The 27,086-nt window shown below is 33.3% G+C and overlaps 1 pseudogene; it reads left to right on the forward strand.

The window, feature by feature from the left end:
• Window positions 1-350: 350 nt before the first annotated feature.
• On the forward strand, window positions 351-17,096 carry LOC120172269 (annotated as a pseudogene).
• The last annotated feature ends 9,990 nt before the right edge of the window (window positions 17,097-27,086 follow it).

Genomic DNA, 27,086 nt, shown 5'->3' on the forward strand with positions numbered 1-27,086 from the left:
TTACTTACCTTTGATTAGTTGAAATTCTTCTGAAAATGGTCGAAAATGTTAGATAAAAAATAATATTAAATATTAAATAAATCAAGAGAAAAAAATTAAAAAAATTAAAAAAATTAAATAAGTTTTTTTTTTAAAAATAAAATAAAAAGGAAAGAACAAGTCAAAGAAAATAAATAATAAATTAATAATAATAATAATAAATAAAATAAAATAAAACTTAGACGATCAAATTGAAACGAATCAAAATTAAAGGATTAGATCGAAATTAAAGTGGGCTGCAAAAATAAAGAATAAAAAGTTAAGAGGCCAAATCAAGCTTAATCCAAGATTAAAATGATTACATGAATAACATGACCAATATTAATACATGCGTGTACAAATGCAAAAGCTAAAAACACTTGAAACGTGTTTTAACTTTCAGAAAGTTAACACAGAGGAAAAGATCACCTAGCCGGGAAGGAGGGCCACCACCCACCGCTAGTCTCCCGTGGTCATTCGGCGTCAAATTAAAAGGGGAGGACCGGTTTAACGCCAGTAGGTCGGATATGGTCTCGATTTTGTGAGATGCGGCCTTCAACCCCTCCAAAAAAAAACCTTTCAAGTTTCCACTGTTCTGATCTGATTATTCCTCCTTTAGATCGTTTCTGTTCCGAGGTATGTTATTCTCCTCGAACTTCTCCTTCAGTTGACCGTTCGTATTTATCATTCAACCACCGGAGCTGTCGTCGCCGAAAATCCGAAGGTAAGCTCTTCCCTTTTTTAGTTTGGTTCTCAATTTCTTTTTCGTATTTTTCTCTCGAATATCTCTCTGTATTTTTTCGGTTTGCTCCCCACGAAATGTTTCTGTACTTATCCTTTGAATGAGTCTAGTTTTTTTTGTTCCCCGTATATTTCTTCTCTTTTTCATTGGTTTTCACTCTTGTATCCCCTGTAAATCGTGTGTTACAAATAGGGAGGATTACATATATTTATAGTGAAAAAAATTAACTATTTCTAGAATCCTATTAACAATAAAATTCTAATACAACTAGACTCCTTACTCGTTTGTTGCACGTTTGTTGGTGTGGTTGTTGCTTTAAAAGATATGGTGATGGAAGAGTCCTCCTAGGAGAGGAACTCTTGCTAGTTCTATCTTTTAAGAAAATGGGTGTCTACAATAATATTATTTATCATAAAACTTAATATTATTATTTTAAAATATTAAAATAATTTATTAATTATTAATTATTATTTTTATAATTTCATTCATAAAAATATTAATATTGGTATATTTTAGTGAAATAAAAATATTATAAATTATATTAATTATTTATAATAGTGTTATATTATTTTTAAAAATATTAATTAGTATATTTTAAATTATTTATTAAAATATATTAGATTATTATATTAATATTAAATATATAAATAATTATTCTTATTAAATATATAAAAAATTATATATTTATTGAAATAAAAATATAATATCTTATATTATAATATTGATTATTTTATTATAATATTAATAATATATTATTATAAATATTAATAAATATATTTTAAATATTTTAATAATTAATATTTTGATGAAAATGATATTAAAATATTTTATTAATATTAAATTCATAAAATAAAATTATTTTAAGTATTTACTCTTTAAAATAAAAAGTTCGAAAAATGACTTACGGAAAATAGACCGTAAGTCATTTTCCGTAAAACACAAAGGAAATTCTGTTGACCAGGAAAATGAATTACGTTGACCAACTAGTTTTCCTCCAACCAAACAGTGAAAAATATTTTTCGAAAAACGAATTACGTGAAACAAACACGAGAAAACATTTTTCGAAAAACGAATTACATGAAAAAAAACATGAGATTTCAGTGAAAACAAATTCCGTAATTCATTTTACGGTAAACAAAAACTTAAGTATGGAAAACAAGTCGTACGTTTGTGGTAGGTATCTTTTGTGGGTTGTCATTGTTACAGCACATGCATCCACCCTTCCACCAATTACCAAAACCCTCTTAATCCCAAAATCACATTTTCCACGTACGGGATTTAAATAGGAGTCTATAATTAGAATATGTGACAGTAATTATAATTTAAATCTTTATTATAGTAATGACAATACATATGTTATTACTATAATTGATAAACATAATGCGATCGAAAACACAACTATAACCGTAATTTAAATTCCTGCAACAATTCTTGTATCATAGACAACTACCTCCCACCCATATCTACCACTCCTCCGTCCTTTAGATTCTAGCCCAAGCCTACCCCCGCTCTCCCCTTCGTCATCTTCTTTATATACTTGATTTTGTTTCACCTCTTCATCTGATCTTCCAATCAACTTTGCTCTACTCAAACAGAAATGGCAGCTGCTTTCACCACGAGCAAGTTTGTGTGATGGATGCCTCCGGTCGCCTCGGCTCTACCCTAGTTCAACTCCTGCTGCAAAGAGGCTACACTGTCCATGATGCAGTTGAAGCCCATGGTAATAGTTAATGCTCCCAATTGTGTCCACCAGCTTCTTCTTCTTCTTCTTCTTCTTCTTCTTCTCTTCTTCTTCTTCTTCTTCTTTCTTCTCTCTTTCTTCTCTCTTCTTCTTTCTTCTTCTTCTTCTCTTTTCTTCTTCTTCTTCTTCTTCTTCTTCTTCTTCTTCTCTTCTTCTTCTTCTTCTCTTCTTCTTCTCTTTTACTTTGTAATTACTTATAGTGTTTTGTTGGTTATATGTAGGTGATGATTTGAAATTTAATGAGGTAGGTGATGAAAAAAAGGAAGCTGAAGATTTTCCATGCGGACCCTTTTGACCATCAAAGCATCACAGACACTCTCAAAGGCTGTTCTGGCTTGTTTTACGCCTTTGAACCTTCACAACACTATGATGTAAGTTTCGAATTGAGTGCTAAAATAGAATTCGAATAATTTGATTTTTAATGATTATTAAATTAATTTTCAAGTTCAACTCAAGTATCAAAGTTATGCATGATATATGTATATTGCGTATGAAAAAATATGTGTAAATCATATATGGTTATAGAAAACCGTATAAATTAGACCATAATATTATAAATATTTATAATTAAATTTAAATAGAAATTCGTACAACTTGACTTGACTCGAATCGAATCAAAAAATTTCAAATAAAATTTAAATTATTAAACATAACTTATCATCTCAATTAATTTATTTTTTTATTCGATTTGACCAAATGCTCATCCCTAATTTAAGTTAGGAAACAAATAATCATACAGGTTTCAGTTGATATTCTTCCTAATAGATATTTACTCTTGTGGCTAGTGTTCATGAACAGTGGTGGATGTATATGTTGGATATGAATCAATTACATAATATATATATTAGTTTTACATAGATTTAAGGTTGTTGGATGAGCAAAAATATATAACTGAAATTAATAATAGAAAATAAGAATACATTCACTAAAAATCAATAAATTAAATCTCAATTATTCATTCTCAACCATCCAATAATCTTAAATATGGGTAAAACTAAAAGAAAAAAAGTTTCACACTATGTAAATAATCCTAAATCTCTCTGTCTCTCTATAACTTTATTATGTTCTAGAGACATTTGCTCAACTGGTTATGAATAGTTGACAAATTGAGAAAATGGTCAAGTGCAAGAATATATGGCAGAAGAGGAGGTAAGAACACCACACAATGTGATAGAGGCATGCGCTAGGACGGAGAAGATGGACAAGGTGGTTTTCACATCCTCCGCCACCGCCATTGTTTGGAGGGATACCCCTTGATTGCGTCCGATTTGGACAAACGACATTGGAGTCGCAAATTCAAGGTATTGTAGTTGTTTAATGACTAGATTACAGTGTTTGTTTGGTGATCGATACTTGAGTGAATTGGCAAATCAGTTATGGCACGCGCTATCGAAGACAATCGCAGAGAAGACAGCATGGGCATTGGCAATGGACAGGGGCATCAACATGGTTTCGATCAATGGCGGATTGTTGATGGGGCCACATGTGTCGATCACCCACCCTTACTCGAAAGGAGCGGCCGAGATGTACGAGGGTGGGACGTTGGTGACCGATGACCTTCATTTCTTAGTCGACGCTCACATCTGCATCTTCGAAGATGTTTCGGGCTTCAGTCGATATGTATGCTTCGATTACGTTGTTACTAACTGTCGGAACCGTCTTTCGGGTGAGCCCGGAATTGGGCTTCGACGTGAATGAATTGGTTAGAGTCGCCACCGACCATTTTTTAAAACGAATTTAGGTGGGTCGGACACCATCTTACCTGATATGCATTTTACCAGAAACGTGTCGGGTTCGAGAGTCGGTTACGGTCAAGGAAGGATTAGCACCCTTGAACGCCCTTTCGATACCAATTAATTTTTTGGTTGTCTTAATAGCAAAAATTTAAATTTAAATTTAAAACATTCGATTAGAATACTTACCTTTGATCGATCGGAAGTTTCTCTAGAAAAAGGTCTAAAATGTTAGATAGAAAAACAATAAATAAATATTAAATCAATAAAACAACAAAGTAATAGACTAATAAAATAATAAGTCAAAATAAATAAATAAAAGTAATAATAATAAAAAAATAAAAAAATAAAATAGAATATATACGAAAATAAAAAAGGGTTAAATTTTGAAATAAAAAAATAAAAAAAATAAAAATAAAAAAAGAAGTTAATTTACGTTAGTGACCAAAACATCAACATGCTCGAAATAAAATAAAATAAAATAAAATAAAATGAAATTTAATTAAATGATCAAAAGATTACAAAAGTAGGGGGACCAAAATGTAATTAACCCATTTCTTGAACAAAAACACGCGGATCTCCCTTAGTCGGGTCGGGTCGACACGGGTCAACCCAACGGGCTGCTATAAATGCCATTTTTTGCCAAAAAATTCTCATTTTCTCCCCTCTCCCAACTTGTTATCTTCTCCACTCTCCCCATACGCTCTCATGCAAACTGATCGACCGAGGGCCAGTCGCCTATCTTTGGTCGAGCTCCACCACACCGCCGCTGCTCCGACCACGGCGATGGTGGTCGGAAAAAAACCAAATAGCCCAAAAAGTTCCTCTCAACGTCCATAAACCAAATCCGTAACCAAAATCCCCCAACAAGTCATCAAAAAGTGTAAATCTAAAGCGTAAGTTTGGTTTTTACCCTTTAAAATCGATGTCTCTTGAGTTTCGGCGATTCTTTGACTCTTGATAGCCTTTCGTGGCATTGTGGTTGATGTTTTGGTTTTTAGCATTGTTGCATGTGGGTTTCACTCACTGTTGTATGTGATTTTTTGGTTTTGATGTTACGCTTGGCTTGTGGCTTGGTGATTTTCCCTTGTGTTTTTTGGTTTGTTGTGTTGATGTTGTGTCTCTCAGGTTCTCTCGATGATGGTTTGTTGTTTGTGATGGTTTTTTTTTCATTTGTGGGTCGATCGTTCTGTCTTTTTTGTGGCTCGACGATACTTGGTTTCTGTTATGTACCCTGTGTTTCCTTATCTGGCCGATTGTTCATGTATTTATAGCCCCGATACGGGTTGGTTTTGGCTATTTTGGGATCGATCCCGGATATTCTGGGATCGTTCTATTCATGGTTTGTTTGTGGTTCCTCGTTCCACGCCGACCACCTTGGGATGGTTTAGTCCCGTTGGTGTGGCCGGAAAACGCGCTGGTCGTTGATATCTTCTGACTTGCAGCACTGTTGACTGAGATAATGGAATGTTAGGGTTTTGCAAAGGTTTTGCAAACCCTGGGCTGGTTCAGGCCCCAAAACACACTGGACTCGTTGGACCCCTTTAACCTTGAAAATAAAAATAAAATAAAATAAAGTTAAAAAAATAAAAAATAATAATAATAAGATAAATAATACTAATAATAATAATAAATAAATAACTGTTTAAAAAACCATATAATATATAGTTTCAAAAAAATATTTTTAAAAAAAACTATATATTATAAGTATTTCAAAAACGGTTTAAAAATTATAATATATATATATATATTAAAAATATTTTTTAAACTATATATTATATTTAAAAAAGTTTTCAAAACTATATATTATATAGTTTTCAATATGTTTTAAAAATATTACATAAGTTTTCAAAAAAATGTTTTTGAAACTATATATTATATAATTTTTCAAAAATATTTTTAAAACTATATATTATATAATTTTTCAAAAATGTTTTTAAAACTATATATATTATATAATTTTTCAAAAATGTTTTTAAAACTATATATTATATAATTTTTCAAAAAAGTTTTAAAAATTATATATTATATAAGTTTTCAAAATGTTTTAAAAACTATATAATATATATATATATTTAAAAATATTTTCAAAAACTATATAATATATAAATTTTCGAAAATCGTTTTCTAAAAATTATATATTATATTTTGTCAAAAACATTTTCACAAACTATATTACCATATACATATATATATATATATAATCAAATAAATAAATATATATATATAAAACAAAATAACTCCGGGCGAAAATGATTGTCTACAGTGCCCCTCTTTGTCCTTTTTCGTGGAACCTAAAATAGGACAAAGATAAAAGGACACAAATTTTCACTCGGTGGAGCTGAAAATTAATTTGAATTAGGAATAACTCCCTGTCGAATTTGAGTTGCGGATGGCCCCTCCGTCGTTAAGTCGACTCCATCTCGAAATAATATGGAGTTGAAGCCGTAGTTCGGGATTTGAATCAGAATGTAGCTTCTCGTTGAAGTCCACTTCAGTCTTCTTCTTGGTTTAAAGACCTTATTAAAAATTTGACTGGAAAGTAGTTCCTTGACTCCACCATGTGGTTGATAGACCTTCGAGCAGAATGAAATCGAACTCGACAATTTTTATTGACAGATAGTTTTTCTCGACTTAAGCTATACTATAAATTTGACATGCCCTTTGAGCTGAGCGTAGTCGAACTCAAAGGTTTTGTGTTTCAAGAGAAACATTCTCAAAGGGTTTTTTTTTTGTGTGTGTTTCAAGAGAAACAATTTCATATGTTTTTTGTGTTTCAAGATAAACAATTTCAAAGGTTTTTTGTGTTTCAAGATAAACTTTTTTTTCAATTTTTTTTTATTTCAAGATAAGCAATTTCAAAGGTTTTTTTGTGTTTCAAGAGAAACAATTTCAAAGATTGGTGTTTCAAGAGAAACTGTTTCAAGAGAGACATAACTTTGTTTCAAGGGAAACTGTCTCAAGAGAGACAACATAATTTGTTTCAAGAGAGACCAAACTTAGTTCCAAAAGAAGCTGTCTCGAGAGACAAAATTTGTTTAAAGGAAAACAGATTCAAAGCTTTCATTTCAAGGAAACTCTCTCAAGAGAGACAAAAATTTGTTTCAATGGAAACTGTAGAGAGACAAAATTTGTTTCAAGAGAAACTGTCTCAAGAGAGACAAAACTTATTTCCAAAAGAAACTGTCTCAAGGGAGACGAAATTTGTTTCAAGGGAAACTGTCTCAAGAGAGACAAAATTTGTTTTAAGAGAAAATGTCTCAAGAAATACAAAACTTGTTTTAAGAGAAACTATCTCAAGAGAGACAAAACTTTGTTTTGAGTAAATTAGTCTTAAGCGTGACGACCCCTTGTTTCGAGAGAAACAATCTCAAAGGTGATCGATAATCTCTTGTTCATTCATGTTAAAGAAATCCTTTCAGAACCTCTAATCGTTGACTTAAGGAAGTTAAATCTGTGGATGACATGTTTTCTGTGACAATAAATCACTTCATCGAGCACGATATCCTTCTTCGTGAAGTTGAAATAGTGGATGACTCATTCGCTGTGAAATTGAGCTTTTAATTGGATGACCTTCGTTGTGAAGTTAAAATCTACACTTGTAAATTGCATCTCTTTTGAGCTCAATATCTTTCACTGTGAATTTGAAATTGACTCTAACATGAATTTGCAAAATTATGCACATATGCGATGCTACGGATGCAATGCTCTTATGTATGCCTAAAATGTATATGCAAAATTTGTTATTTTAGGATTTGGAGAGAAATCTCAATCTCTGGTTGTCAATCTTCTTGATTCTGGAATCTTGAATTTCTGATTCTTGATATTGGATTCTTCAACATGCCTAAATCTGATGTACATAATGTTGATCTGTGAAGGGAATAATTGTGTGAGCAGTCTTCATTCTATTCCTGACTCAGTTTGTCTTCATTTCCACCAGGGTGTACTCTTGCAAACCTCAACCTAAGATAATTTTTTTTCCTTCCCCTATCAAATTTTGCCCCAAAAATGGCTTCCTTTGCCTCAGCTTCGATCTTGAGCTTCAGAGAGATATTTGTTGAATTCCAAAATATACTTCCAGAGAACTTATCTTGTTTGAAAATGCTTTTCTTCCTTTGAATTTTCAAAATTTTAAAAATATCAAAAGTAATTTTGAAAAATATTACCTCCTTCTAGGTTTCACAATTGAAGCAAATCATAAAATAGGAGTTCATTGGATATCAAAAGAATCAAATTCTTTTTTAAGCTTTGACAGCTACAAATCTTTTACAAATATCAAGATCGAAAAGTTGGTTTAGAGCTGGGCTACATAAATCCTAAGGTTTGTTTCCTCAATTCGGTCAAGACTCGCCCCTCTTTCTTGGTTCGATATTTTAATCGGAAGCGAACAAAATGACACAACTAGCATAATCAATGGCTAGACTTTTCAGAACACTTCTGTTTCAGTTATCTGAAATCTCCGTTTGTTCAAGCTTCATAGGCCTCTAACAAGGGCAGTGCAGAAATATCGGTCTAAAAATAAAATCCTCGAGTTCTCGTGTGAAATTGGCTATAATAGGTGTTCCTTAACTCCCTTAGTCCATTTTTACCGAAACTCCTTATTTAAATCTGCCATTGTCTGGCTAGCTAAATCCATAAAGCCAGGGCATTTAACCAATTACTCTAGAGGGACAACTTAGTATCATTGTATAGATATTATAATTGCATTTATCATGCTAGCTAAATATTATCCATAAAGTTGGGGCGTTTAACCAATTTCTCTAGAGGGACAACTCAAGCTTTATTGTATATTATAATCACCTTTAGCAGGCTAGCTGAATCTTATCCATAAATTCGGGGCGTTTAACCAATTGCTCTAGAGGGACAGCTCAAGTTTTATTGTGTGTATATATATATATATATATATTATAATATGGGTATATGGGTCCAATTTCTTAAGTTTGTCAAGAAGAACCTGTTATAGTTTGCTTACTTGACCATTCCATCTGAGAGGATCATGATCATATTGAACGTCATTAACAGAAGTAGAAACCAATTAGATTTGCAATTTCAGGTACTAGATGCCCCATTTTATCCGCTCTTAATACATGTCTGAATGACAAACCCTTGATGGACTCTTCATGAGAAGAGAAAACTAGCTCGGTCCCCGCAAGAGAAGAGCATGTAGTCTGGTGTATCTTTTAAATTAGGATCAAGGGGTCTTTGTTTTGCAGGGTTCAATCTTGTCATTTGTCAAAGATTTCCAACCTCAATTATTAAAAAGCTTTTAATTAAGGTGATATTCAAGGAATTCAAGATTAAAATTTGCTCATTTCCTCAGAAGGAAGCATTTTATTTAAAATGTTTGAATCTCAAGTGGCTTTTAAACATAAGAAGCACAAAAGAAAAAACAATTTGAAACAAGATGTCTTTCATGAGAACACAACAAAACTCCTGATGGATGCCCCAATCAACTCCCGATCGGAATACCCTATTACACATTGAAAGCCAATACCCCTGAATCGATCAGATCTTGGACCTTACGCTTCAATGCCCCACAGTTCTCAGTGGTGTACCCTATGCTCCCAATATGATAGTTGTATATGGCGTTAATATCATGGCTTCAGGATATGGGACCTCTCTAGGTTTGGATTGAACTGGAGTCCCAAGATTCTTCTCAACTAGAGTTGGGAGCAACTCTTCATATGTCATTGGGATTAGATTGATGCAAGTCTTTTTATGGAAGACATTATGAGGTCTAATCCCCATATTAGTTAGGTGCGATCCCCTTAGGCTGATCTCAGCTCTTTCCTCAACAATCGCATTGACCCTGCCTTCTTGGTGGTTAGGCAAAGGATTCTGAGCAACATCCCCTCCTTCGATTTTTCCTTGCTTTATGACCATTTATATCATTTCTCTGGCCATTACTATATCAATGAAATTTTTAGATGTGATTGCGACCAGGTGCCCGAAATAAGGAGCCTTTAGCGTATGCACAAAAAGGTTCCTGGTTTCCTTCTCATCCAAGGGTGGATGAACTTACATAGCTAAATCCCTCCATTTATGTGTGTATAGTCTAAAATTCTCATTATGCTTCTTTTCCATGCTTTGTAGCATAACTCGATCGAGTCTCGCGCCATTGATGTTTGTATTATTCCAGAAATAACCTGGCCAAGTCCTTCCAAGTCGTGATATGGGACCGGCTTAGCTGATTATACCATCGGATGGCTAAGCCCGATAGACTCTCTTGGAAGTAGTGGATCAGGAGTTGGTCGTTTCCTCCGTATCCTGTCATCTTTCGGGAGAACATGGTGATGTGAACGTATGGGCAACTGTTCCCTTCAAACTTCTTGAATTCTGGGGACTTGAATTTCGGGGGAATAACTAAGTCTGGGACTAGACTGAGTTCTGCGGCATCAACTTCATGGTAGTCATGGTCTCTTTTGATTACCTTCATTTGGTCCTCCAACTGCTTGATTTTCTCCTCTATCTTTTCTGCTTTGTTGTCTTCGTCTAAATTCGGTACATGGTAATAACCCGGATTATTCTCAGGGTTAAATACAACAGTCTATATCTTTGCAGTAGATGGGGTCTTTGCTTTTGCAGTGGATAAGTCCCCTTGAAGTTCCGGTAAGATTCTAGGTGTGATAACAATTTGTGGGGTAAGTGATATATTTACCCCTTCCAATGAACCTGCCCTAGGTGCACTCGCTTGCTGTAGATCGAATAACTTGGCCCCAATTTGATCGACCAAGGACTCTTGGCTTTTCATGATTGTATCCAGAGTACTCAGACTACTCTGGTTTATCTTATTTTCAAGTTCTTTCTGCAATTTTGCCATGTTCTCCTCGATTTTCTCGATTCTTGCTTTCATCTTCTTCTTCTTTTTTAGGTAGGTGTTATGATGATGGGGTGTGTCCAATGCTTGAGGTGGTGTATCCAGTATGTGTTCCTTTCGATGAAACATGCTTCTGTTAATTAATGCAAATGTAAAGAAAAATAACAAATTGCAAAATATGTATAAATGCATAATGCATGAAATGTTCGAGGCATTGATCCAAAAACGTGCCTGTTATTATAAATAATCCTCATTGGGAACAAAAGTGTTACGTCTGAAGAGACAAAAAATATTTGGATGGTATAGATCCCGAATAGCCTCTGACAAGTTAATTCTTCTTCCATTTTTTTCTGTCACCGGTTGAGTATCCTGTTGAACTGTTCGGCTCCTTTGGCTAAACTGTACAAGGGATGAGCTGCTTGACCAAAAAAATCTCGAAGGACTGCATCTTCGAATTTCACTCTCTTCTGAGCCTGTTCCTAACGAAAGCGCCACTGGAGTCCTCCATCGATAAGAACTATTCGAAGTTTAGCTGCTTGTTTCTTGAATTTGTCAATCATTGCCTCCAGCTCAGCTAGGTTTCGCCATCTTGTTGTCTTTGAAAGGACTCTCCAGGTCAGCAACTTTTTCATCTGCCCCTGCAAGTTTTGGCAAACTCAAAAAGTTGACTTCTGGTGTGCTCGGTGTAATCATGGTTTGTTCTAAATCCTTTCTAGCCATAACCGGACTTCTGAGCTTTTCATCTCTTGTATTATAACCCATTTGTTCATTAATGCAGATTATTTACGTTTAACGAACACGTTTTTGGTGGATAAACATCTCTTTTTGAATGATGCAAATGATGACAAAAAAATAAAAGATAACAAAAATGAAAAGAGTTAGTGAGGTAAAGATAATAATCAAAACAATCATGAAAATAAAAGTCCTACCCCATGATATCTACCCCACATGCTTAGTATTCTTACCCGGACATGATCTCTATCCGGTAAGTTGATTTTGAACAAGTCATAACCGTAAAAATTTCTAGTTCACATGCTTTGAACAAAAACAATAAAGCATGAAATAATTCAGGCATCCTAGGGTTTGAAATGAGGTTTCAGGGTGGGCTCTAATTCCCTATAGTCTCCCGATTTAGGTTCTAAAAAAAGGTAACCGAGTTCTCCTTGCTGTGCCCCCTTGGGCTTGCCAGACCCTTAGTCCTAAGCCCATTACAAGCTCATGTGGACTAAGTTAAACTCGAGAGGATACATTCCCTTATGTCCGCACGGTGAATAAATTCACACGAAGACATAGGGTATATGAATCCAAAAGGTTACTTGCTAGGCCCGTATAGAGAATAAATTCTCATGAAGGCGTCGCTTTCACCCCCACTTAAAAAAGGGTTCAGAGCTCGGGTACAGAGCCTGAGATGAAAATTTTGAAAATATGAAATCATTGAGAAAAAATCAGTACAACTATTTATTTTAAAAATAATCAAACATAAATAATTGGAATCGAATAAATAAATTAAAATTTCTTATTTTAGCTTAAAAAAAGATAACCGAAAAATTAATTCTAACCTGGCTCACTTACCTGTCCCCAACGGAGTCGCCAAGCTGTTGCGAACTGTCTTTCAAGTGGGCCCGGAATTGGGCTTCGATGTGAATGAATTGGTTAGAGTCGCCACCGACCATTTTTTAAAACGAATTTAGGTGGGTCGGACACCATTTTACCTGATCTGCGTTTTACCAGAAACATGTCGAGTTCGGGAGTCAGTTACGGTCAAGGAATGATTAACACCCTTGAACCGCCCTTTCGGTACCAATTAATTTTTCGGTTGGCTTAATAGCGAAAATTAAAATTTAAACATTCAATTTGAATACTTACATTTGATCGATAGGAAGTTTCTCTAGAAAAAGGTTGAAAAATGTTAGATAGAAAAACAACAAAGTAATAGACTAATAAAATAATAAGTCAAAATAAATAAATAAAAGTAATAATAATAATAATAAATAAACAAAATAGAATATATACGAAAATAAAAAAGGTTAAATTTTGAAATAAAAAAATAAAAAAATAAAAATAAAAAAGAAGTTAATTTACGTTAGTGACCAAAAAATCAATATTGAAACATGCATGCTTGAAATAAAATAAAATAAAATGAAATTTAATTTAATTAAATGACCAAAATAAAAGATTTAAAAAGTAGGGGGACCAAAATGTAATTAACCCATTTCTTGAACGAAAACACGCGGATTTCCCTTAGTCGGATCGGGTCGAACACGGGTCAACCCAACAGGTTGCTATAAATGCCATTTTTTGCCAAAATTCTCATTTTCTCCCCTCTCCCAACTTGTTATCTTATCCACTCTCCCCAATCGCTCTCATGAAAACTGATCGACCAAGGGTCGGTCGCCAATCTCCGGTCGAGCTCCACACACCGTCGTCGCTCCGGCCACCGGCGATGGTGGCCAGAAAAAAACCAAATAGCCTAAAATTCCTCTCAACGTCCTTAAACCAAATCCGTAACCAAAATCCCCCAACAAGTCCTCAAAAAGCATAGATCTAAAGCATAAGTTTCGGTTTTTACCCTTTAAAACTGGTGTCTCTTGAGTTTCGGCGATTCTTTGACTCCTGATGGCCTTTCGTGGATTTGTGGTTGATGTTTTGGTTTTTAGCATTGTTGCATGTGGGTTTCGCTCGCTGTTGTATGTGGTTTTTTGGTTTTGTTGTTACGCTTGGCTTGTGGTTTGGTGATTTTCCCTTCTGTTTTTCGGTTTGCTGTGTTGATGTTGTGTCTCTCAGGTTCTCTCGATGATGGTTTGTTGTTTGTGATGGTTTTTTCCGTTTGTGGGTCAACCGTTCTGTCTTTTCTGTGTCTCAACGATACTTGGTTTTCTGTTATGTACCCTGTGTTTCCTTATCTGGCTGATTGTTCATGTATTTATAGCCCCAATAGGGGTTGGTTCTGGTTATTTTGGGATCGATCCTGGATATTCTGGGTCGTTCTGTTCGTGGTTTGTTTATGGTTTCTCGTTACACGCCGGCTGCTCGGGATGGTTCATTCTCGTTGGTGTGGCCGAAAATGCACTGGTCGTTGATATCTTCTGACTTGCGGCGTTGTTGACTAAGATAATGGAATGTTAGGGTTTTGCAAACCCTGAGCTGGTTCAGGCCCCAAAACACGCTGGACCTATTAGACCCCTTTGACCCTGAAAATAAAAATAAAATAAATAATAAATAAAAATAATAATAAATAAATAATACTAATAATAATAATAAATAAATAATTGTTAAAAAACCATATAATATATAGTTTCAAAAAATATTTTTTAAAAACTATATATTATACGTATTTCAAAAACATCTTAAAAATTATATATTATATATTTTCAAAAATATTTTTAAACTATATATTATAATTAAAAAAGTTTTCAAAACTATATATTATATAGTTTTTAAAAAGTGTTTTTAAAATTATATATTATATAATTTTTCAAAAATGTTTTTAAAACTATATATTATATAATTTTCAAAAATGTTTTTAAAACTATATATTATATAATTTTTCAAAAATGTTTTTAAAACTATATATATTATATAATTTTTCAAAAATGTTTTTAAAACTATATATTTTTTAATTTTTTAAAAATGTTTTAAAAATTATATACTATATAAGTTTTCAAAATGTTTTAAAAACTATATAATATATAAATGTTTTAAAAATATTTTCGAAACTATATATTATATATTTAAAAAATTCAAAAACTATATAATATATAAATTTTCGAAAATTATATATTATATTTTGTTAAAAACATTTTCACAAACTATATTATTATTATTATATATATATATATAATAAATAATATATATATATAATATATATATAATATATATATATATATATATATATATAAACAAAATAACTCCGGGCGAAAATGAGTATCTACACTAACCAAGAAGATGCTATTCGCCTCGCCCATTTGCTTACACCTTCTGCTCCTTCACCACCTCCACAAAGGTTAGTGTTTTAGTAAATATGATTATCCAACAATCAATGTATATATGGTGGTATTAATTTAAGAGTGAGCCACCTTTGGAGGATTGATCAATTTCCATATTGATAAACAAAGGCAAACCCACAGCCCAAAGTATTTATAATTTTTTATATAGCCAAACTATTTATAATTTGTCTTATAATTTATGGGATTTTAAAAAAAAATATTTTAGGTTTTTTTATTTTATGTACAATAAATGGAAATATTTTATAAATTCTAAATCCTAAAACTTAAAATTATATTTCTTAAATTTTTGTTTTTTCAAATACTTGTATCTAAAACTATGCACCCGTACAACTAGACTACTTAAATCCGGATCATTAAGGAAGAATAAAATATCTCTAACTACTAGGATTACTCCAAAGATTTATATACCCTAAATTTGTTATTAGTTTTAGGTAAGTACAAAACAATATATGTTTAAAGATAACCTTTAACTATTTGACATTGAACATTCACATCTCTAACATTCATGATACTCGAACCTTAGATTTCAGAAATTACTTTTATCATTGTCGCGGCGTTTTTCGGTTGGCCCCGGAATTGGGCTTTGACTTGAAATGAGTGGGTTAGAGTCGCCACCGATCATTTTAAAAATATTTAGGCTGATCGGACACCATCTTACCTGATTTGCGTTTTATAATAAATGTGTCGGGTTCAGGAGTCGATTACAGTCAAGAAGGATTAGCACCCTTGTAATGCCCTTTCGGTACCAATTAATTTGTCAGGTTGTCTTAATCGCGAAAATTTGAAATTGAAATTAAAATTAAAAAAAACTCGATTCAAATTACTTACCTTTGATTGGTTGGAATTTCTCTAAAAAAAGGGTGAAAATATTAGATAACAAATATTAAATAAATATTAAATAAATCAAAGGGCAAAAGAGAAAAAATAATATATAATAAAAAATAAAATAAAATAAATCAAAAGGAAAAATATATAAAAAAATATGTCAAAAGAAAAAATATATTAAATAAATAAAAAAACAAAAATAAATAAAAGAATATTAATGTAAAAATAAATGAATAAAGATAAGTAAAATTGAGTAAAAAATAAAAGAATAAAAAATAAAAAAATGAAGTAGGGAAAAAAATAAAAAGGGTTAAATTTGAAATAAAAAAAAGAAATTAATTTACATTAGTGACCAAAATATAGCATGCATAAAATAATATAGCTTGAACAGAAATAAGAAACTAAATATAAATACAGTAACCAAGAGGGCTAATCTGTAATAATAATAAATAGAGAAATCAAATAATTACACTAATGAGGGGCAACCATCAAAACTATTAAGTAATGGAGGTACCAAGAGTGAACATAAGCCATAAATAAAATTTAAGATTGAAATGCAAATTATCAACAATATGTGCATGATTCGAAAAGTCATAAAAACATGAACTAAAAGCGACTCAGGACCAAAACGAAATAAATATAAAATTAGATGCTTAAAATAAAAGCAGAATCATTTCATGATCCAAACAAGGAATCCTACAAATTGAAAGGGTTGTATGCACGAATATACCATTTTACAATTATCATGTGCAGTACCCTTTTCAAAAGCAGAACCCATGATTTACCCTTTCAGTTTCACTCTCACTCACTATTTTTCTCTGGCTCCTTAAAAAAACGAAGACTTTAGCTCCGATGAAGGCACGACGATCGACCGTTCGAAGAAGAAGGTGACTCTTTCTGTGTTCTCTGTTCTTTTTACTTGATCTCTCGAGTTTTGTTCGGTCCCCTCCAACCGAATCTTCTGCTTTTCTCTTGTATTTTTCGTGTGTGGTTTTGTACAAATCGTGTAATCTCCCCTTCATATGAAATTTCTTCTCTTATTTATAGTAATAAACATCCTATTTTTTGACTCGATTGTAGAGTCCTAATCGGACTGAAATGTATGTTTGTTGGTTGTTTGGAGTCTATGAAAACCATGTTTGTTGGTGGTGATGTTGGAGTCTTGAGAATCGGAGGTTGGTTGCTATTGTATGTTGAGCACCAGAAAAAATGAGGCTTTGACCGGATAGTTGAAAATTAGTGTCTACAGCTACCCCTCTTTGTCTTTTTTCGTGAAACGAAAAATATGACAAAGATAAAAAGACAAATTTTTGTTTGGTGGAATTGAAAAATAACTCCCTATCGAATTGGAATGCGGCTTCTCGTTGCCAAATTGTAGTCAACTTCGGTCTTCTTCTCGACTTGAAAACCTCGACTGCAACCGAAAAGTAGTGTGATTGATCATCGAGCTGAATGGAATCGAACTCGATAATTTTGTTGATAGACAACCCTTTTTGCCTTGAGCTATACTGTAATGAGCTGAGAGATTGCCTCAGATCTTCTTCCTTACTTAAAGACCTCGGCTTCAACCAGAAAGTAGTTTCTCGATGCTACCATGTGGTTGATGTATCATCGAGCTGAATGGAATCAAACTTAACAATTTTTATTGACAGATAGCTTTTCTTGACTTAAGTTATACTGTAAATTTGTCATGCCCTTGAGCTGAATGGAATCGAACTCGAAGGTTTTTGTTGGCAGATAGCCTTTTTTGCCTTGAGCTGTGCTGCAAATAATGCGCCTTGGAGCTGAGTGTAATCAAACTCGAAGGTCTTTTGTTGGTAGATAACCCTTCTAGCCTTGAGTTATGCTGCAAATGATGTGCCTTGGAGCTGAGCGTAGTCGAACTCGAAGGTCTTTTGTTGACAAAATAACCCTTCGTGCCTTGAGCTATGTTGTAAATGATGTGCCTTGGAGCTGAGCGTAGTCGAACTCAAAGGTATTTTGTTGACAGATAACCCTTCTAGCCTTGATTTATGCTGGAAATGATATGCCTTTGAGCTGAGCGTAGTCGAACTTGAAAGTCTTTGGTTGGCAGATAACCCTTTTAGCCTTGAGTTATACTGTAAATGATATGCCTTTAAGCTGAGCGTAGTCGAACTTGAAGGTCTTTGGTTGGAAGATAACCCTTCTAGCCTTGAGTTATGCTGTAAATGATATGCCTTTGAGCTGAGCGTAGTCGAACTCGAAGGTCTTTTGTTGACAAATAGCCCTTCTTGCCTTGAGCTATGTTGCAAATGATGTGTCTTGGAGCTGAGCGTAGTCGAACTCGAAGGTCTTTTATTGGCAAATAACCCTTCTTGCCTTGAGCTATATTGTAAATGATGTGTCTTGGAGCTGAGCGTAGTCAAACTCGAAGGTCTTTGGTTGGTAGATAACCCTTCTAACCTTGAGTTATACTGCAAATGATATGCCTTTGAGCTGAGCGTAATCAAACTCGAAGGATTTTTGTTGGTAAATAGACCTTCTTGCCTTCAGCTATGTTGCAAATGATGTCCCTTGGAGCTGAACGTAGTCGAACTCGAAGGCCTTTGGTTGGCAGATATCCCTTCTGGACTTAAGCTATGCTGCAAATGATGAGTCTTTGAGTTGAGTATAATCAAACTCGAAGGTTTTTGTTGACAGATAACCCTTCTAGCCTTGAGTTATGCTGTAAATGATGTGCCTTGGAGCTGAGCATAGTCGAACTCGAAGGTTTTTTGTTGGCAGATAAACCTTCTAGCCTTGAGTTATGCTGCAAATGATGGTTTCTTAAAAAAATGGCTTCCCTTCATGGGTCTAAGCCGGTCATAATTCTTCAAGTAGTTCCCCTGAGCGGATTGAACCAAGTGATATGATTTTTGGATGACTCCCCTTCACGGGAAAGCCACTGATAAATTCTGTCAACCGAATATCTTCTATCGTAGAATTGAAATTGGGCTTGAAAATGTTAACTGGAAATCTACTACTCATTATTGAGTTAAGTTGATCTGAATTCGTTCTGAATTGGCTCTCGAACCCATCTAAAATTGATTCTGAGATCTGTAGATATATCAAGTCGGTTGAGGTGTAGTTTATCATTGCTGAGTCAAGCAACCACCATCGATCTTTAGAGGTTCTTCTGAATCGAGTATCTTTCATCAGGAAGTCGAAACTTGACTCTAAAAGCTGCAAAAAATTATCATGTGAAAAATGATAAATGTAATGCTCTTAAGTATGTCTAAGATGCATGCAATATGAATTAGCCTTGGACGGAGTCTCGTGCTTTGTCTGCCGATCTTGATGCCCCATTTTCTTCTCGGATTGTAGCCTTTCACATTTGAGATTGTCCTATTTGATTTTTTTTCCTTTCTTTTATTTAGGAGGGGAAAAAGGATATGAAAATAGAAGAATTATGTCAAACATTGCCCTTTAATTCAGGCTCGCAATCAAATCAAATTATAAACATGAGTTCAAAGAATATTAAAGGAATCAATAGCTCTTTTAATGCTTTCAAAGTTATAGCTCTTTGACAAATATTCAAGTGGATGAGTTGGCTTTAGGTTAACCTAAGGTTTGAGCCATAAAAAATGTCATTTTTTGGTCATTGCAACATGTTTTTTCTTTGGCTTGGCATTTTAATTGGATGAGGACAAAATGACGCAACTAGCATTATCAATTACTAGACCTTCTATTTGGTTCTTTGAAATCTTCCATTTGTTCAAGTTTTGTAAACTCCTCTAACAAAGGTAGTGCAGAAATATCGGTCTAAAAATGAAATTCTTGAGTGCCGTGTGAATTTGACTATAACAGGTGTTCCTTAACTCTTGAGTCCATTTTTATCGAAACTCCTTATTTAAATTTGCCATTGTCTGGCTAGCTGAATCCATAAAGCCGGGGCATTTAACCAATTGCTCTAGAGGGACAACTTAATATCATTGTATAGATATTATAATTACTTTATCAGGGTAGTTGGATTTTATCCATAAAGTCGGGGCGTTTTCACCAATTACTCTAGAGGGATAACTCACGCTTTATTGTATAGATATTACCTTTATCAGGCTAGCTGAATCTTATCCATAAAGTCGGGGCGTTTAACCAATTTCTTTAGAAGGACAACTCAAGCTTTATTGTATATATATAATATTATAATATGGGTATACGGATCCAATTTCTTAGTTTGTCAAGAAGAACCTGTTATAGTCTAGGTGTTTTTGAAAGTCAAGGAATCTCGTATTTAGAGTTCAATTTCCAAACAATTGACCTAAACTAGATTTGATTACTCGACTATTCCATCTGTGAAGATCATTATCATCACTGAACGTCTTAAAAAAAAGTATAGAAATGCATATGCAAAAGATGTCCCATCTTGTCCGCACCTATGCATATCTAAATACTTAGCCTCTTTTCATTCTTTTATGAGAGGAGAAAACTATATGGTTCTTGTAAGGGAAATGTATGGTGTTCGGGCTTTTCAGGGTAAAGTCCTTGTTTTGTTACTTTGTCAAAGATCTGTAACTCTGAATCATTTACAGAGTTTTTTAATTCAGTTGATATTCAAAGAATTTCATGTTGTAAATTTGATGCAATGCTCAGCATAAATTCATTGAAATATCCTTATAAAACAAAATATGAGAAAGTTAAAAAGCAAGTTTTAAAAAAAATGAGAAAGTAAAAAAACAAAGTTCAAACAAGATGCTGCAAAATGGAATAAAGCCTCATTAAGATGCCCCGATAGTTGGATTAAGGCATTAATCTGCACCTGCTCCCCATTTCTCAATTAGTTCACTTGTCATGGCTTCTTTTGAAATACCCTCAGACGTACAAATTTCTGCTTCGGGAGTGTCCGTAAAATTCCAACTCTTTTCTGTGTGAACGAGTGTTATGTGGATGAGGTGTGTCCAATGCTTGAGGTGTTATATCCAGTATTTATTCCCTCTTTTGAGGATATATTCTTGTTAGTTAATGTGAATGTAAATAAATGAAAATAACAAAATGCAAAATATGTCTAAATGCATAATGCATGCAAAGTTCGAGGTATTGATCCAAAAAATGTGTCTATTATTATAAATAATCCTTATTGGGGACAAAAGTGTTACGTCTTAGAAGACAAAAAACATTTTAAAAGTATAGACTCCGAACAACTTCTGACAGATTGATTCATCTTCTGTTTTTTCCTGCCACTGGTTGAATGCCCTGTCGGACCATTCTGGCTCCTCTGGCTAAACTGTGCAAGTGACGAACTGTTTGCTCCAAAAAATCTCGAATGAATGCAACTTTGACTTTCACTCTCTGCCGAGCTTGTTCCTAACGAAAGTGCCATTGGAGCCCTTCATCCGAAGTTTATCGGCTTGTTTCTTGAATTCGTCAATAATGGTATCTAGCTTAAATAGGGTTTCACCATCTTGTTCTCGTAGTCTTCGAAGGGACTCTCCAGGTCAGTAACCTTTTCCTCGTCTAGCCCCTGCAACCTTTGCTAGTTCAAAAAGTCAACTTTTGGTGTGCATAAGGTAAATCCCGATCCATTATGAGTATTCTCTGACCATAGCTGGACATCTGAGTTTTTCATCTCATGTATTATAACCCTTTTTTCCATTAATACAAATTATTTATGTTTAACGAATACGTTTTTGTTGGATCAACACCTCTTTTTAATGATGATGCAAAAGATGAAAATAAAATAAAAGAGAATAAAAATGAAAAGTGTTAGTGAGGTAAAGATAAAAAAAATCATGAAAATAAAAGTCTACCCCACATGCTTATTATTACTACCCGGACATGATCTCTATCCCACAAGTTGATTTTGAACAAGTCCTAACGCATAAATTTCTAGTTCACATCTTTTGAACATGAAATAAAATAGGAAATAATATTGAAGCAGCCTAGGGTTTGAAATGAGGTTTTAGGTGGGCTCTAATTCCTGTAATCTCTGGTTTAGGTTCTGAAGAAATACCCGAGTTCTCCTTGCTGGTGCCCCCTTGGGCTTGCCAGACCCTTAGTCCTAAGCCCATTACAAGCTTATGTGGATTAAGTTAAACTCGAGAGGATACATTCCCTTATGCCCGCAAGGTGAATAAATTCACACGAAGACATAAGGTATATGAATCCCGAAGGTTACTTGCTAGGCCTGCACGGAGAATAAATTCTTATGAAGGCGTCGTTTTTACCCCTACTTAGAAAAGGGTTTGGAGCTCAGGTATAGAGCTTGAGATATAAACTTTTCAAAAATCTGAAATCATTGAAAAAAAGTCAATACAACTATTTATTTGAAAATAATAAAAGGTAAATAATTAGAATCGAATAAATAAATTTAAATTTACTATTTTCGCATAAAAAGACAACCGAAAATTACTTATGTCCTGACTCACTTACCTATCCCCAACGAGTCGCCAAGCTGTCGCGGTCGTCTTTCGATTGGGCCAGAATTGGGCTTCGACTTGAAATGAGTGGGTTAGAGTCGCCACCGATCATTTTAAAAATATTTAGGCTGATCAACCATCTTACCTGATCTGCGTTTTATCAGAATTGTGTCGGGTTCGGGAGTCGGTTACAGTCAAGGAAGGATTAACACCCTTGTACTGCCCTTTTGGTACCAATTAATTTGTCGGTTGTCTTAATCGCGAAATATTGAAATTTAAATTAAAATTAAAAAAACTCGATTCAAATTACTTACATTTGATTGGTTGGAATTCCTCTAAAAAAGGTAAAAATATTAGATAACGAATAATAAATAAATATTAAATAAATCAAAGGAAAAAAAGAAAAAAATAATATATAATAAAAATAAAATAAATCAAAAGGAAAAATATATTAAAAAAATATTGCAAAAGAAAAAATATATTAAATAAATATGAAAACAAAAATAAATAAAAGAATATTAATATAAAAAACTAAATGAATAAAGATAAGTAAAATTGAGTAAAAAATAAAAGAATAAAAAATATAAATAAAAAATAAAAAAATGAAGTAGGGAAAAAAATAAAAAAGGGTTAAATTTTAAAATAAAAAAAAAGAAATTAATTTACATTAGTGACCAAAATATACATGCATAAAATAATATGGCTTGAACAGAAATAAGAAACTAAATATAAATATAGTAACCAAGAGGGCTAATCTGTAATAATAATAAATAGAGAAATCAAATAATTACACTAATGAGGGGAAACCATCAAAACTATTAAGCAATGGAGGTACCAAGAGTGAACATAAGCTATAAATAAAATTTAAGACTGAAATGCAAATTATCAATAATATGTGCATGATTCGAAAAGTCATAAAAACATGAACTAAAAGAGACTCAGGACCAAAACGAAATAAATATAAAATTAGATGCTTAAAATAAAATCAGAATCATTTCATGATCCAAACAAGGAATCCTACAAATTGAAAGGGTTGTATGCACGAATATACCATTTTACAATTATCATGAGCAGTACCCTTTTCAAAAGCAGAACACACGCTTTACTCTTTCAGTTTTCACTCTCACTCACTATTTTTCTCTGGCTCCTTCAAAAAGCGAAGACTTTGGCTCCGATGAAGGCACGATGATCGACCGTTCGAAGAAGAAGGTGACTCTTTCTGTGTTCTCTGTTCTTTATACTCAATCTCTCGAGTTTTGTTCGGTCCCCTCCAACCGAATCTTCTGCTTTTCTCTTGTATTTTTCGTGTGTGATTTTTGTACAAATCGTGTAATCTCCCCTTCGTATGAAATTTGTTCTCTTATTTATAGTAGTAAACATGTTATTTTTAGACTCGGTTGTAGAGTCCTAATCAGACTGAAATGCATGTTTGTTGGTTGCTATTGTTTGTTGAGCACCAGAAAAAATGAGGCTTTGACCGGGTCAGTCGAAAATTAGTGTCTACAATCATCAACGTCGAATGATTCGTGCATATACAATTAAATCTTAAATAGAAGATGTAACGTATTAAAATTCTGCTAATTGAATATAAAGTTTTGGACTTTAATATGGCTAAAAAACCGAAGAATCCGTGTTGTTTATCTTAAATCTAGTTTCTTATCCTTAGGGATTCTAAAAATAATATTTTATTTTTTAGTATAATATGATATGTTTAATCTAGTTTCTTAACGTTATTTTTTTAATGTTATCTTCTTAGTATTGTAAATAAAAAATGGGTTGAAAAATTTACGCGTTACTCTGATTTGAATTAGTCAAATAATATATCTAAAACTAGTAATTAAAGTAAAAAAGAAATTACTTAAAATATTATTTGATAAATCTTCAATCGCATTTATTAGACTAATTGATTATTAATATCTATAATTACTATCAAAGTTTATGTAGCTCTATGCACTTTGTGTGTCCCTTTACTAAGTTGATGACATGTGAGTTAATAAATAATGATAAAATAAATAGATCCCCCCCCCCTTATAATTATAAAGTCAAGAACCTGAACAACTTAATGCAAACTAAAATCAGCTGGGAATCTAATTCAACCAATAGACGTGAGATTCTTAAGTGACAGTTTTCCTGCCATCATCTCAGGAATAAAAAAGGACATCAAATTCAGAGATGAACAAAAATAAAATGTTCAATTTAATTTAAAATTTGGGTTGAAACATAAAAATTTACAATTTGACCTTGATAAATAGGGTTAACATTGTCAAAACAACGAACTTTGGAACAAAAAGAGAATGTATATCCACAGATAAGCAAATCTTAAAATATTTAGAGTTTGAAGCTCTAAAATTATTTAGTTAGTTTTATTGAAGTACAACATATAGGATGGTAGTTCACAATAGTTAACTGAGTTATGGGTAGAGGAGGTGAGTCTACAATTTATGACTCACTAGTTCTAAATTGAAAAAACGATAATCAATGATTGAGTTTGAAGATGTTCCGCACAAGGAACCAAAGAAAAGAGAGCTACAAAAAAATGATTTGATAAATGATAAATCACCTTCTTCCTAAAGATAGATGATCATTTATATACTCCTTATCTTATGTTTCACCTGGTAGAGTGGGTTAGAAGGAAATTGGTCCTTTCTGGCCTACCTTGTTCAGGACATCGTGAACCTACCTTATTAATCTACTAGTTGCTTAATAATATGATTTTTTTTTCTAAATCGTTTTGTCTGTCAACTGTCACAATGACGAATTGTTGCTGGGAGAGTTTTATGCCTAATAGTCTGGGGGAAGTTTTTATTCGGATTTGATGCCTCTGTTGTTAGCCAAGGGTAGACCATAGTCACATAAATCGCTCAACAGCCCACGATCTGCGTACCGTACAAAGCGATCCAAAACGTGGTACAAACGCGTTCCAGTCGTTTCAAAATCGCGATTCGGTCGGGATTTGGGTTTAGATGGAGTCCTAGCTCCTCATCGGAGTGTAGGACGGCGGATGGCATGAAGGCTTTGGGTTTCGTCGAGTGTTAAAGAGGAGCTTGAGGGAGAGGAAATGGGGGAACGACAGGGGTCGGTTTAAGGCTGAATAAGATAATGAACGAGGCGAAACTAACCTTGGCGTGGCGGCTGTCGATGATGCTGTCGAAGAAGAAGATAGGAGGATGAAGAAGATAGGAGAGTCGGGTTCCTATAAAAAAAAGAGGGAGAGTTGGAGAGAGGCGGCTGAGTTTGGGTATTTTAATACCTTTAGTTAGGTTTTCGGTTAAATTAGGATTTAGTCACCGTATTCTTAGGGTAAATTATGTTTAGGCCTCGTAATTTAGTGAATGTTTATAAAACGGTCCCTAATTCGTCACAATTTTCTGATTTTGTTTTAAATGCTTAGGTACCATTTATGTTATTTTACATATTATTTTAGATTAAATCGAATTTGATAAATTGTATATAGGACACTATAACTTATACATTTTGTACTTAGGTCACTGATTTTTTCTAATTTTACCTGTTCAATTTTATATTTGTTTCTGATTAAGGGTAAATATCTGTTTAAATCCCTGTTTTTATGTGTTATTTCAGTTATTAAGGAAGTTTTAATTTCTTTTATTTTATTCCTACTATTTATAGTTACTTATAAAATTGATGAAGAAAAATAGCAACCTAAGAAACTGGTACATCGTACCAGTTTATATAGTACATCGTACCGAAGCGATCCGAAATAAGTCTACCCCCCCTCGTACCGAATTTTAGGGACCTAGCGAATTGCGATCCCGTTCCACGTTCCCGTACCGAGCGTACCGCGATCCATGTGACTATGGGGTAGACCACTTTTTCGGCTTTTTTACCGAAATATCACTCGTATTACTAATAATTATCTTTTAGTACACTCACCCCTAATATTACATATCGAGCACTCTTTCTAACACGGTGATAATAAAGCGTGGATCGCCATCCACGCCCTCGAGAGATTCTATCCGAGCTGGAACCATGTAAGGAAAAGCGCGAATCGTCATCCACGCTTTTGCGGGGTTATGTCCGAGTTGACGCCACATTAGGAAAGACGCGGATCGTCATCCGCAGAAACAATATATGAGAGTTTAAAGACCGAGAGTCTTATATCTGAAAAAACAATAGCTGAAATACGCCTAATTAAATAAATAATATATGAATTAAAATATAAACTAATATAAAAAATTTAAAAATTTTCACAATAATTTATGGCGATCTGCACATTTCCTTACGTCACGCCAGTTTGGACAGAACCACGTGTCATCCGCTCTTTTACTTACGTTGTGCCAGCTTAGACAGAATCTCTCGAAGGCGCGGATCGCCTATTATCACCGTGTGAGAAAGATTGTTAGATCGGTAATATTAAGGGTGAGGGTGACTAACATGTAATTATTAGTGATACTGTGATATTTTGGTAAAAATGCCCTGTTGATGTCCTATTATACCGTGGCATGACTGATAGTTACCTATAATTCAATTAAATGATCATGAGTAACAAGCGTGAGAGTTGTTTGGTCCTACTTAATTAAGAATATGTTTATTTGACTGTAATTGATTTTTTTAAAATAATTATTATAATTTGAATTATTGAAAAATGAATTATTGGAATTTGAATTCTGGAAAATGAATTACATTTCTGGAAAACGTTTTTCGAAAAATGTTTTCCGTAAAATGAATTATATTTTTCTGAAAAACATTGGAAAACGTTTTATGATATTTGTAAGATATTATTTAAACTCTTTTCCACTAATTGATGATTTTTTAAAAATTATTTATTATAAATATTAAATAATAAATAATATTATTTATTATAAAACTTAATATTATTATTTTATAAT

This window comes from Hibiscus syriacus, unplaced genomic scaffold (genome assembly GCF_006381635.1).
Source record: "Hibiscus syriacus cultivar Baekdansim isolate YM2019G1 unplaced genomic scaffold, ASM638163v2 tig00111848_pilon, whole genome shotgun sequence".
NCBI classification, from domain to species: domain Eukaryota; kingdom Viridiplantae; phylum Streptophyta; class Magnoliopsida; order Malvales; family Malvaceae; genus Hibiscus; species Hibiscus syriacus.